Genomic DNA, 13,962 nt, shown 5'->3' on the forward strand with positions numbered 1-13,962 from the left:
TAATCGTTGTAAACCCTGAAAGAACATATAATGACAGCAATCCGCTTACAGTCTTCAGTATTTATTTATTATATCCTGTAGCGCTGATACGTGTAGCTGCATACATTTGCTGAAGTCTCAGCAGGCTGTATGTGTGGAAAAGGGGGACATAGTGATGTCTCTTTCAGTCTTACCCCATGCAACAGATCAACAGCTGCCCAAGGGGAGATGCTACCTGACCACAGAGGTAAGTGCACAGCATTGAGAAAGCAGCAGATAGTTTCTGAGTGCCTGTTCCACGTGAAAATCTTGTATATTCTGTGTGGCTCAAATCACACTTGCCTACATCCTGATGCTTCAGTAAGCCCGTCAGGCAGGCTATGCAGGAGGACAGCATCAGTTTTGTGTCAGTGGCACATCTGTGGCACTGGAAAATGCCACAACTGGATTTCACCTGTATCTAGAATTGAGTTTGAGGGTTTCTTTCATAATGTACCTTTAATCTCACTGCTGCTCTCCAGAAAATGGCAGCAACAGTGGAACAAACAGATGCCTGTAGTTATGAGGAAAACCAGACCTTGAAATGCCACTGCTAGAAGTCCCCTTAGCTCCAGATGACAGTGCAGAGCTGCCCCTGTGGCCCACTGTCCTCCTAGAGCCCACAGGCTGCACCAACAGCCCACAGCACAAGCAAGGACGCCCAGGGATGCTGCCCCAGCCCAATGGCTTCCAAAGCATGATTTGAGTGTTACAGTCACACCACCGCTTGTTGAGCAGACTGTACAGGTTTGAGCAGTTGGCTGAGGAGAAAGGGTCCATTCAGGCCTGGTTGTGGCCTGGTTCCTCCACCCCAGGGCAAGCCACCAAGGTATATTTGCACTGACCCTGCTGGTTGAAGATCTGGGATCTCCACTGATACCAGGTGAAGAAGCAGAGGCTCATCTGGTGTGTGGTGAAGCAGCCAGCAAATGAGCAGCCTTGCATTGTGTGACTCAACCTCACCTTTCGGAGGAGGAACCCATCCATCGCCCACATCCTGCCTATGACATGAGGCGAGATAAAATATGCTGGGGAGGCATGACCTGGCCTGTTGCCCACCTGCCTGACCACAGCAACCACACTCTTTCCTTATAAACAGGACACTGTTCCTTCTGGGTATCTGTGATTTGCTGATTCAGCTTTATTCAGCTCAATAGGCTTTTTTCTTTTTTTTCTTTTCTTTTAATGAACCTTCCAAAATTGGTGCAGTGTCTGTGGAACGCTATTGGAAAACACCGTATTTCCTGCAGTTTTGGTAAAACACACAGTTGTGCAGCCACTTGAAGAGGGTTTTTCAGACACCTGCAAAGGTGTTATTAGCCTGGCTCTTGAGGAGACTTGAGAGCTGTGCTCATCTCCTGAGGCTGAAACTCACTGGCACCTTACATCATGGCTCACAAGTGTGACATTACCGCCACTACATCAGGGAGAACAGAGGAAGCAGTTGATAGCTGAGGTAAATCTGTTCTCATAGAGCATCTAGAGAGCAAAGCGACCCTGGAGGGGATTTTCTTTCTGCTTTCCACCATTAACCTCTTCATTATTCCTATTTCACCTTCATTAACACCAGTGCAGTATTCTCTCTACACCAACGGAGCACTGAAAATAAATCACCGTGTTAGTCACCTGGAGATGGTTATAAATATGCCATAAATAACCACTACAAGATTGTCTGCTGCCTTGCTGTCCTCAAGCATTTTGCATTCTCCTTGTCAGGCACTCAAGACTATTCACCCTCACCTGAGCAAGGCCTTGGTTACTGCTGTTCCTTGTTCTTGCCACATGGCAGATCACAAACACAGATTAAGGAAACAGCCATTAAGATCATCTAGACCAACAACTAGTCCATCACTCCCATGCCCACTAACCACATCCTCTGTGCCACATCCGCATGTTTCTTGAGCAACTCCAGGGACAGTGACCCCACTACCTCACGTTCTTAGCAATAAATCTTCTCATATTCCCTTTGCAGTATCCACTCATTAAATACTAGCAGTCAAGACACCTGACTTTAAAGCCATAATGGTACAATATAAGCAGAGTTTTCAGACTTCCATTCAAAACCCTGCTTAGCCAGAAATGCTTGTCAGCCACTTTCCAGGGCATAACTTAGCTTTCTTTGCTTCTGTGCTCTCTCTGAAAAGCAAACACTACGTTAAAGCAGGCGGAGCATACATATGCAATGATGTTTTGTGCCTTTAAATGACAGAAAAATCCAGGTGAAGTTGAGAGCCTGCTTTCCAGCACCAGGGATGATGAAGCAGCAGTGTGGAACTCATGGGAATGACATGAGACCTTGATCCTTGGGCATCCTTGAAAACAGCCCTGAGTGATGTTTGCCTGCACTAAAAATGTCTCCCAGTCCTGTCACCCATGAGGTCACAGCTTCATGGAGAAGAATTCTGTTCCCCAGTTTTAAGATGACACATAATCTTTGCGGGGACCATGACAGAAGAAGCTTCAGGAGATGCAGTTCTTTCGGAATTTCCAGTTATTTTACAAGGACAGCTTTCAGATCAAAAAGGGGGCAGAGTTAACCCATTTCTCTGCCAGCTCCTCCCTCCAGAAGTAGATGCCGATTTTCTTTGGACTTTGTCTCTGAAACAGAAAGGTAACCAGAAGTCATCAGATAAGAAACTGGACACAAGAAAATAGTCAAACAAACCTGAAGGACTTTGATAATAAACACACGAGGAGTTAAGACACTTTCACATGGATTCCCATGCTTCAGCACGTAGGAAAACCTGTATGCAACATTGAAATCTTTCTAACAACCACCACCCACTCCCCCTGGGCCTTTCCACCCCACAGGCAGACCAGGAGCTGCAGAGGGGTGATCCTTTGGGCGCCACACAAACATAGGACAAGTGTAGGAGTGCCCTGGATGGCAACATAATATAAACAGAGATAAAGGCAGCAAAACACTAGTGAGCAAATGAAAATGCACTCTGCTGACCAGAAAAATCCTGGCTTTCTTCCAAGAGAAGCTGTGGTACCACCTGAACCACGGAGGCCTCCTAAAGCAGAGAACAACATCCCTGGTGGCTAAACAAATTGAGCAAGAACTTCATCATCATGACAAACCAAAGACATTCAGATAAGTGCAATTAAAAGATCTGGTGTAAGACCAATGTGCTCCCAGCACTGCAAAAGGACATGTAAGCAAACTAAAAAGCAGTGTAGTAGATGTAACTTATTAGTTTAAACACATCCGGCTGAATCCCTTTGCCAAGATGTCCCCACTGGAAAACCCAAAGTGCAGCAGCCATGCTGAGAGGAGTGCACTGTGCTGCATGGCTCACTAGTGGCCCTGATGGGCACCCAGAATGGTGGTGGTGGGACTGCTGCCCTTCTGGAAAAACAGGCACAGCGACTAACACCACATCCTTCATCAGACCAAGTCACTGCCAGTTCAACCCAAAGCAACAGCCTGCTCTGCATTCCCAATGGGCATTGGGTCCTTCTTACCTTTTTTTTTTCCCCCTGCATACACACACAGACGTACTGAAAATGCATGCAATCTGCTGTTCATTAAGTGTAATTTCTTAGGTTTTGCTTTCCAGCAGGCATCACCTGCAGCTGCCAGTTCTTCCTCGGGTTTAAATGTGCCTTTCACTTTGGTCACTGCAGAAAGAGGGGACTCTCTCCAGTCAACCAAATGAACTGAGTCGTCAGACCGCAACATGCAGCTACATCTATAGTAGTAGCACCAACACACAGGGGGATCAGAGACTCAGTGCAGTCTGTCAGCTCTTGGCGTCCAGAAGTAACTCTGCTCTGACATTTGCTCTCTCAGCAATCACAAGCTGGAAGTTTGGGAGCTGCTGGAGGAGACCGCAGCTCCAGCATCATTAGAAGGAGCTTGGGGAGAGGGAAACACAGCAGGAACTGCTTGGGAGCCACTTTGCAAAACCAGCCCAGAAGACCATCAGTGGTACAAGGGAAAATTATTTCTCTTCACCTCTCTGGAAAAGAACCACAGGCTTTTATCCAGCTTGGTTAGGGCAAAATTTTCTACAAGTACTGTATCACAAAGCTTTGCGAGGAGGTGTGAAAATGGTCTAACAATTTGTCTGTTCTTAATCAATTTACCCAAACTATGCAAGCCTTCATTTGCTTGCTTGAGCACTGTGCTGCTTCCCTCAATGTACATGGAGAATGAGTCAATCCCCCAGACCTCAGAATCCTGTATCTGCAGTCATCCTGCCCTTACCTGCCTTCTTCTCCCTTGGGAAGGCAAAGAAAACCACCAAGACTCTTCAAAGCCAGACACCAAGCGGAAACCACAGTGAGTCAGATTATTTACAGGATCAGCAATGGCAACACATACCCAGTGATTGCGCTATGCTTTTAGTTACTATTTTCTTACCTTTTTCGTTCTGTCCCTTTCCCACTGCTTGGTTTGCATCCTCAAGCTGTGGGGTTTCCCCTGGTTTCAAAGGACTAGCAGAACAGCAGTGTAAGTTCCCTTACACGCAGTGGAGACTCTCCAGAAGGTTCATAAACCTTTCACTACGCTGGCTAGAGCTCCGGCTTTGAACCAGAGGGCCAGAAGGCAACTTGTCTGCTTTCTCATTTCATAAGGAGATTCTACACAGTTCTAGCAATGGCACGCTGCAGCACGGACCTTTTGAAGCGGCTTCTGGGCATGTGTTTTCTGTTTATTTTCTACTAAAAGAGAATCATATGCACTGAGTTTTCTAAAAAGCAATCGCCCAGGGAAAAAGAACTATAAAAACTGTACAAGTTCCTGACACTTTCTGTTACCATTACATTCAGACTGCTTTGTTTACAAATGCAACCAACCTGTTATTTAATTTTTTTTTAAGGAAATAAAATCTGGGAAAGTTTATTGCTCCGCTATGGCTAATGCGCTCTCCAAACAACAAAGGGGACTCTGATCACTTTTACTGACATCCAGACATCTCAGAAGTGGTTGAGAGGATGTTTCTTGGTTTGCAGAGGGACTCGCTGTGGGTCATACAATGCTCTCATTGAAATGTGCAGCTGAATTCCCACCAATGTCATGAAGAGGAAGAGCAAGGAGTACTCCTACCAAAAATCTCAGCTTTTTCACACCACGATAGACAACCCAAAGTCTCTTCAGCTACCACAGTCACTTTTCAACAGCACCACCACAGCAACAAAGTGCAAGAGTTTATCAAAACACCCCAGAAATCCACAACAACTGCCTTCATCAATGCCCAGAGCTGACTGCATCTCATCCAAGCGCTCTTCTCTCACAATTAAGTTAATTGAGATGTGTTTTATCCTTTTTCCTCTCTCTTCTGAGACCTCCAAGGGCTGCCTAGGCAGGGAGCAGCCCCAGCAGACAAGCTCCAGGATGGTCAAGTCAGGTCTGCACAACCCTCTCCTTACCTCTACATCTCCAGTATCACCATGTCATCTGCTGGAATCTCCCCTCCCCACATTTCTCTCTACCAGCAACATAAAACTCTCCTTTTGCTTTGATGAAGAATGAAAACCAGACATGCCATTTCTGGCTTTTCCACAGGAAAACCTTACATTGCTGTTTCCTGCCAGCCCCTGTTGTTGCGATATTGGGGTGGTAGATTGGATGTGGTGCATGGGGACGTGATTTAGCAGAGGGTTGTTAGTTAGGGTACTATGCTTAGGTTGTTGATGGACTTGATGCTCTTGAAGGTCTTTTCCAACCCGAGCAATTCTATGATTCTATTATTCTGTTAACACGTATCTATTTCAGAGGTACAGGCTGCCCTCACAAGAGTGGAGATTCAGGTAAGAATTGTGGAGCAGGGACACTGTGTGCAATGCAATGGGAATCTAGATAGAGTAAAAATTAAGACTATAAATAATTGTACCAATGTGTTTATATACTATATATGACAAATTCTACAGAACAGAGGGTAGTCCTGAGTGTGAAATTGTCCAGAAGAAGAAAGTGAGGGAAAGAGAAGGAGACAAAAGGAAGACATTTATAAAAGAAAGGGGCATTTAAAACTACAGCAGTGGGGCAGCCTATACTGAAATTTAAACACCAGCCTGTCATAAAGTCTGTGTAATAGGATCTCCCAGCTCTGAGGGAGGTTTCAGCTCCCCTTCCCAGGCCTATCTCTTCGACCTTGCCTCTGTCACATAAACGAACAGAAATGAACATATGTTTTTAAGTTTGTTTCTAAAATAACCAGAGCGAAGCAGAAATACTGCGCTGCCCACACCAGGCTCTCCTCGGGGGAAAGCAGAGAGAAAAACCATGCGTGCTCGTCACACCAGATGAAGTGCTACGGCGACAAGGGTTTATACAAAACAGAGCTAAAGAATGGTCTGCGGGATGCCAGCTGCAGCGTGCCACGGCTCTCAGCCCAGCCTTGCTGGTCCCTCAGGCATATATCAGTCCTGTGGAGTGGAGGTCACCAGGCGCCTGGTGGGGATGTGTCCACCACAGTTGGGGTTGTTTCATGTCCCACGACGTGCAGGGCTGAGGGTGGGCAATGTGGGTGGGCTGTGCATAGACTGAATGCAGGGGAAGGATGTTGATGCCGTAGGCTTTTCTAGCCCTTCCAAGACAGAGGCAGGTGGGCTCCAGGTGCTGAGGAGGTGCTTCTGTCCTGCAAAGGATACTGGAACAACCCAAGGGTTGCCCTGATAAGCTCCTTCCTCAAAAGCAAGGATCCTGGAGTTTTAATCACGGTAGCAAGAACAACAACAACAACAACAAAAAGGTACTGAGAAGAGACATGAGAGGCAAGGAACAAGCATAGGCAGGAGATCAAGTGTGGATGAAATCAGCTGCTTCCCAGAGAGACAAGAGAGAGCAAAAAGAGCGTGTACACGTTTCATTCTGATTGATCCCAACAAAAGTAATTTCCGTTTCAAAATCAAAACATGAAGGCATGCACCAGAATGAAGAGATCTGGTCTTAAAGGCTGCTTCTTACTGTATCTTATTCCACTAGCTTATAGCTCCAGGAATAGATTTGCACCCCAGGGAGGGAGACAAGGAGAGCACAGAGCTCAGGCAGCCTCTTAGTCCCAGTGTGTGCCCACCCCAAGCTACATCCAACTCAAAGCTAATCCTATGACCCAGCATCAAGGAGTCCTGTAATTCCTCTACATATTTCTGATATTGTTGTAAGTACACTTCTTTTACCTGCAAAAGCCCACTGTGACTGTATCTACGTTCATTTTTCTCCCTTCTGCCCCAAAATTTGAGTCCTGCAGAGCCTTTTCTTTTTACAGAGCTGCTTCAGGCTAACCTTCTCCATGGAAGAAACAGGACACGTCTGCAACAAATAGAACAATGTCAGCTTGGGTTTTCATGCCCCTCTCCCTGAAATTCAGACACACAGGCTATTTAGTAATTATTATTATGTTGGCAAAGGCATTCTCCTATTTGTCAGTATGGAGACTTGATAGTTTTCAGGAAGGATAGTGGTAGGACAGGGAGAATGGTTTTAAACTGAGACAGGGGAGGTTTAGGTTAGATATTAAGAGGAAGTTTTCAACACAGAGGGTGGTGACGCACTGGAACAGGTTGCCCAAGGAAGCTGTGGAGGCATTCAAGGCCAGGCCGGATGTGGCTCTGGTCAGCCTGGTCTCATGGTTGGTGACCCTGCACGTAGCAGTGGGGTTGAAACTACGTGATCATTGTAATCCTTTTCAACCCAGGCCATTCTATGATTCTATTATATGACTTTCTGAAAGACACAACATCAGACTGGAAGGAGTGCTCAAAATCTCCTAAAGCATCACTTACTGAGACCATGAGTATGACCTAAAATACACCTACAAATGAAACAAAAAAGCTGGGAAAAGTAATTTTCCTGTTTGGAAAATGTTATTCCTTTTTCTTTCCACAACAGCATCTGTATAACTTGAATTGCTGTCACAGTGTACAGCCAGCATCGGAGAGCATACGCTGCTATTTTTTTTATTGTTTATTTTTATTTTTTGCAAATGATGAAAAGTTTCAGGATCAAATACTTCAAAGATGCTTTGCCAAAAATGGGAAGAAAATATCACGCAACAATTTAAAAAGCTCAAATTGGCAATGTTTTCAATTGGTCTTAAAACACTTAATAAAAGTTTAATAATACAGTCCTACCCTAGGGCCACTATTAATCTATTATGGCTATGAGGGATCCTAAATAACCTGTGGAAGCTAGAAAAGAACATATTGTTTTTTATTGATGTTGACTAAAGTAATTACAGAAGATTAAATAAATCATCTCAGAAAAATGAAGTTGTTGCAAGCTCCCCTTTCTTGTTATGACAGGCAGCCCAAGAGTTATTCTGGGTCCATCCCTAGCTCTGCTCCCCCTGCTTTTCCACTCTTACGCAAACAAGAAATCACTTATCTGCCTCCATTTCCTAATCCAAAATTGGATCACCACCATTTGATTAGCAGAGATGCTACGCTATTCCTCAGAGCCAGGAGGGTTTCGGGCAAAGAACAGCATCTGTCTCATGGCACGAGTTGGCACAAAGTATGGGAATGTGGAAGGATGAAAAAACAGACAGTTCATAAGGGGCAGATAGTTGATCATCAGTTAATTAAACCTGCCAATGAGCTTCAAATGCACAAGGTGGTCTGGAAGACTGCTGATAGGCTGGCAGTGCTTGGCAGAGTACGGTAAGCACATTACTCAATACACCAGGAGATTTCCCAATTTTCTAACGTGCATGTGAACATCAAAAACTCAGTGGCAACATGGAAAAAAAGAAAAGCAGATTGATTTATTTTTTCACCTACACTGCAAATAAGACAAAAAGAATGGCTGTTCTCTGCTGAGAGGGCCTGAGGAGACAAAGCAGGACAAACCCTTTGCGGTCAGCAAGCAGCACATTGGTAATCATAGAATATCCTAAGCTGGAAGGGACCCACAAGGATCATCAAGCTCAGCTTCTGGCTCCGGCTCCACACAGCACCACCCAAAATCCAAACCCTATGTTTGAGAGCAGTGTCCTTGAGCTCTGGCGGTCAGGGCCGTGCCCTGATAATAACGTGGAATTAGAAGCTGAGTGCAGTTGTACATCCAGCCAACCCGATTACCTCTCTTTCTGTGACGCACAGAAACACAAAATGTTCTTCCTGCACCTGTGGGCTGCTGTCCACACAAAACCAAGCTCTCCGGTCTCCTATGGTATTTTGGCACACTTTACAAAGCATGCATGTAGACCAAAATGCTTTAGTGGACTGCTTGAGAGCCCACTCTTTTAGAGTTTCTACTCACAGAAGGTGTTTCTCACTAGCAGGAAGCATCAGCAAAGCCCACAGTGTTGTTCATTTTTAAAGCATTCACAAGAAATACCTGCAAGCAAAAAAACCACCAGACTTTCCCTGCAGGACTGTCTTTTTGATCCATTTCCTCCTTCTGACATTGGTTCTGGGGCAGGCGAAGTGTGCTTCAAAGGAAGATCCTCTGTGGAAGGGGTGTGTGCTGGAAGTGTTGTGAGCAGCCAGGCTGAACAATTTGGCAGCCTCATCTCCAAGCCGGTGTTGCTTTCACCTTGTAAAAGAGTACAAGTTAGGGGGAAAAGTTCTCATTCCCTGCTTTTTTTTATTTTTTTTTTTAAATTTTTTTTTAATTTTAATCTCACCAGGTGTTCTGCCATGGAAACTCTTGTTCTGTTTTTGCATGTTGTCCCAATTGTAGCAAAGGTGCCTGTGTGGCTCTGCTGTAATTAGTCAGATGTGTCTGCCCGTTGCTGAAGGCAAGGAAAGAAACAGCATGCCAGTGAGACTCTTAAAGCAGGTAACACAGAAAACATCTGTTTATTCAGTAAGAGGAAGTAAAACGATAGCTCGTCACAGCTGAACTAGAAGACCTAATGCACAGCCCTAAGGTAGACCCAAGAGATACATGTGATAGGTTATGCAAGGGAAGAGCAGGAGAGTAGTGCTGTGTGGAGGAAAGGTGAGCCCAAGATGAGCTCTGTATGAACTGGAGGCAAGGAAAAGCTCAAGTCTGGGGAAAAAGCTGAGATCTGCTGGTGCTTTCACCATGTCCTAAGAGCATGATTTGAAGCAAGTGACTCACAAGGCCCTCCTGCCCATCCCCTCCTTCAGTCCCTTCTCTGGGGGCTGCCAAGAACTGGATGCAACATGGGAGATATCTTCCACCAGCACTGGGTAGAAGGCACACTGGAAATCCTCAAGTCAAGGCCTGGATTTACAGGATGCCAAAGGAAAGATGCTTCTATTGAATAGGATCAAATAGCCAGCCAGGCTAAATAAGGTGAGATATGAGGATGCTCACTTAGAACCAAAGGTTAATACCTCCCTGCACGATGAGGGCAGGTACGTGAGAAATCCAGAGTCCACAGTGCAGCTCCTGACATTTGCCTAGGGAGCTGAGAGAGGGTTTTCACCAGCCTCAGGCTCAGGTGTGTGCCACAGCAGACAGTCTGGAACAGGAACTGAGATACTGCTGCTAGAAGAAAGTGATACCATCAGTAAACAGACTCAGGAAAAGCTAAGCCGCTTTTGCTTCATTCACAGAAGGCTCAAACACGAGAATAAGGGTGGTGCCCGGTGGACAGCCATGCCCGTGCAAGTGCCACAGGTAAAGGACCGGTGTTCAAGCTCATACAGCATCCACTGCAGATGCGCTCAGCTCCAACACCCTAAGCAACAGGAGAGTCAGATGTGGAGCCAGGTCCTGGCACAAGCCATGCCAGCACATGCTCAAGGTAACACCACAGCCCCCTGCCCCATGCCAGACCCGAGGCAGCACAGGGATGGGGATGGACAGAGGTGGCTGCGGAAAGACCGGGCACAGGCACAGCACAGCAGTGCTGGAGGCAATGATAGGATAATGCTGAGCAGCTGCTGGCATTCCTTGTGTGCCCAGGAGCCATCCAACCCAGCAGTCGCCTGGCTTTTCCAGCATTACTCAGAGTGATGGAACAGTGTCAAGGATACCTAGGAATTTCCCTTTTATCACAGCTGTAGCCACAGCGCGTTTATAGGAAGCAGAAGCGTGAGCGGCCCAGCCATCAAGTATTTTCCTAATTCTCTCCACAGGCGCAAATGGTAGGCACATTTTCTCCCCGTCCTTGTGCTCTCCTTATGAACATTGCAGAAGTTCTGTGCCAGTGCTGGAAAAATTAGGAGGTTTTGCACTGCTTTGTGGGTCTTGCAGAGAAGGGTTTCAGCAAACGCACATGTGTATCACACTCCCAGCACTGCAGAGCTGCAAGTCGGGCACAGCCTTAAAGCAAATGTTAGGCCTCTGAGGCAGCACTCACCCAGAACTAATCCTTAGCAGGCAAAAATCATTTAAATAAACCAGAACATGTCGCTTAAGTGTTCCATTGTTTGCAAAGCAGTTGACATGCAAGAGTGGGAGCCAGGAAAAAGTGTTTGCACAGAAACTCCCAAGCAGGCCCATTAGACCGACTGTTATCCCGGTTGCAATCACGAGCATTATGCAACAAACACGATCAAAGGGAAAAGATCAGGAACGCTCCCATGCTAGCAAACCCTTGGCCACTGCGAAAGGGAATTACCCAGCAATATAAGGTATCGCTCATCTCGTTGGGTGTCCTTGAGAGATCTACCGTGGTGCATGGGAAGATAATTAGAAGCTGTGAATGAAGATTAAATGGATGCTGCAACATGGTGGGGTTTCAGGTTTCTTTTTTTCCATAGAAAAAGATTCTCAGATTAGAACATTTGTTTCCATACTGAACAAAGCGGTAAGAAAAAAAACACACAAAAACCCTCACTTCATTTATAGCCCCCCCACAGAACGCTTATTTGCTGGGGATATGAAGAGAGATTGGAAGTTTCTCTCTAGACGTGTTCATTTATCACACTGAGTGAGGAGAAAGGAAAAGAAATATCAGTCTTGACACGTGCTACCAAAATCTCTGCACTAAATGGCTGTAGGTACACATTACAAATAGGTACTCCGCAAGCACGACAGACACGTGCTAGTTCATGTGAGTTATTAAGGGACTAGGCTGAAAATATGCAGGCTTTAAGACCATGTTTTAAGAAATTTTAATTAAAAACACATGGAGAGTGCACAGATGATGGCACATAGTGAAGCACAGCTCCTACAGAATTAGAAGCAGTGTGGCAACATGCTCTTTTTTATTTTGTGTCTCCTAGAGAAACACATTCTTAATCTAATGCTATTATCTCATAGAGAAACACAAGCATAATTAGGGCACTTCCTATTTTCCTACAGGTCACCCACCTCTAGAAACCCACTAATCTAATCTACTATGTGTAAACATGCCTGAATTTACAAGAACAGAGAGAATGCTATTTTTAACATCATCCCTTGTCCAAAACATCGGCCTCCTGACAACAGGAGGGCAGCCCACAAATCTCAGAGAAAACATGAAACCTGAAGCTCCATCCTTCCAGTCAACAGTTCCTTCTCATTCTCATCCTTTGATGTCTGAGAACCAGGGAGACTACATTGAAAGAGAGTTTCTTCTTTACCTTAACAGGCTGCTGACAAGTTTTGTTCAGGGCCCACTACTCACTTTCTTAACCTGGGAGCTTTGCTATTTTTTAACAGTAAGAAGTTGAAAGTGCTGCTCTTGAAAGCCCTATTCTTCACCTTTCTGGACCTATTCTCTACCACTCTGAGATGACTCATGTAACCATAAAATTACACCATCAGCTCAGGAATGGTGAATCCACCTCAGCTGCATTGTAAGGTGTTACTGCATGCCTTACGACGAGCCCTACCAGAGGCTGCTGGCTGGTGCTGATATGATAGTGATTCTCACTACTTGCTGCTAAGGCCAGGCTGAAACCTCATTGTTTTTGTTTCCTAGAGAAAGAGCCGAGATCACATCTGCATCTTATAAAAGCTCCCGAATAGCTGCTGATCAACAACAACCGGCAGCCAAAGCTTTGCCTCGAGAAACTTGCATTGTTTTTCAGTGGGAGTTGCTAGATACCGCGTCCTCGTAAAATGCCTGGTGAAGTCATCTGAGCTCTGAAACCGAGCGCTCTGCTTTCCTGAGCAGCTAACATCAATTGTCGCTAAGGACTGCATGCGAAGGGCTCCAGGCTGCATCGTTTGGCTTCCTTTGTTCTTTAAAGGATACTCATCAGCCACCCTAAAGACAACAGCATTTCTAGATTTGGTGGAAGAAAGCTATTTCAAGCCAGTAACTAAGACAAAAAAAAGTGTGCCCATCTGCTTTCTCAGCTGTCATGGCTCTTTGTGTACATGCCCATCCCAGGCACCCTGGGCAGTGCTGGGCTGGGCTCCACTGGGATCCCATGCAGCTCCAATGCCAGACCAGATGATGAGCTGGCTGTGCTGAGCAAATTGAGCAAGCTGTGCTGGAATAGGGAGAGTTATTGAAAAATGGGGTTCTGGCCTGAGATGGAGTGTGGGAGTGCTGGGGCACTGGAGCCTCCTCATGGGATACCCATTGGCTAGAGCTAGAGAGTGCCCTAAATGCCCTTTGTCACATCACACTTCTCAGTTTATCCCACTTCCATCTCACTTCATGCTTTCCTCTGCTGGAAACACAGCAGAAGTAGAACTGTGACCAAGAGCTGCAGCTGGCATCAGCATGTCCTGTAAACATTGTGCTCAGGCACGGTGAGTACGAAGACAGATCACAGCTTCTCCTGTAGCCTGCCTACAGCAGCCAGTTACATGGGAGCACTGAGGAGGCACGGAGGGCTCACCGGGTTTCCCTTCCTCCTGCCACAAGGAAGTGCCTGCACACAGGTACAGGCTGAGAGCCGCGAGACACCTGCTCAGCAGGTCCACACTGCCGGCAATACCTTCAGCCTCATCTTTGCACTTGATAACCAGCTGCTTGGCAGGTCCCTATCAGCAGAAGTGTAATTTTTCCCATCTCCACTGTGCAGGTGTCCTAGCTGATGCAAGGGACTCTCCCTGAAAGGTGTTCTTTGCGGACATCCCAGTTTTGAGAGCCACTACCATTTCCCCAGATGCAAGCTAGCATACACCTACAG

Source organism: Excalfactoria chinensis, chromosome 1 (genome assembly GCF_039878825.1).
Source record: "Excalfactoria chinensis isolate bCotChi1 chromosome 1, bCotChi1.hap2, whole genome shotgun sequence".
Classification (NCBI taxonomy): Eukaryota; Metazoa; Chordata; class Aves; order Galliformes; family Phasianidae; genus Excalfactoria; species Excalfactoria chinensis.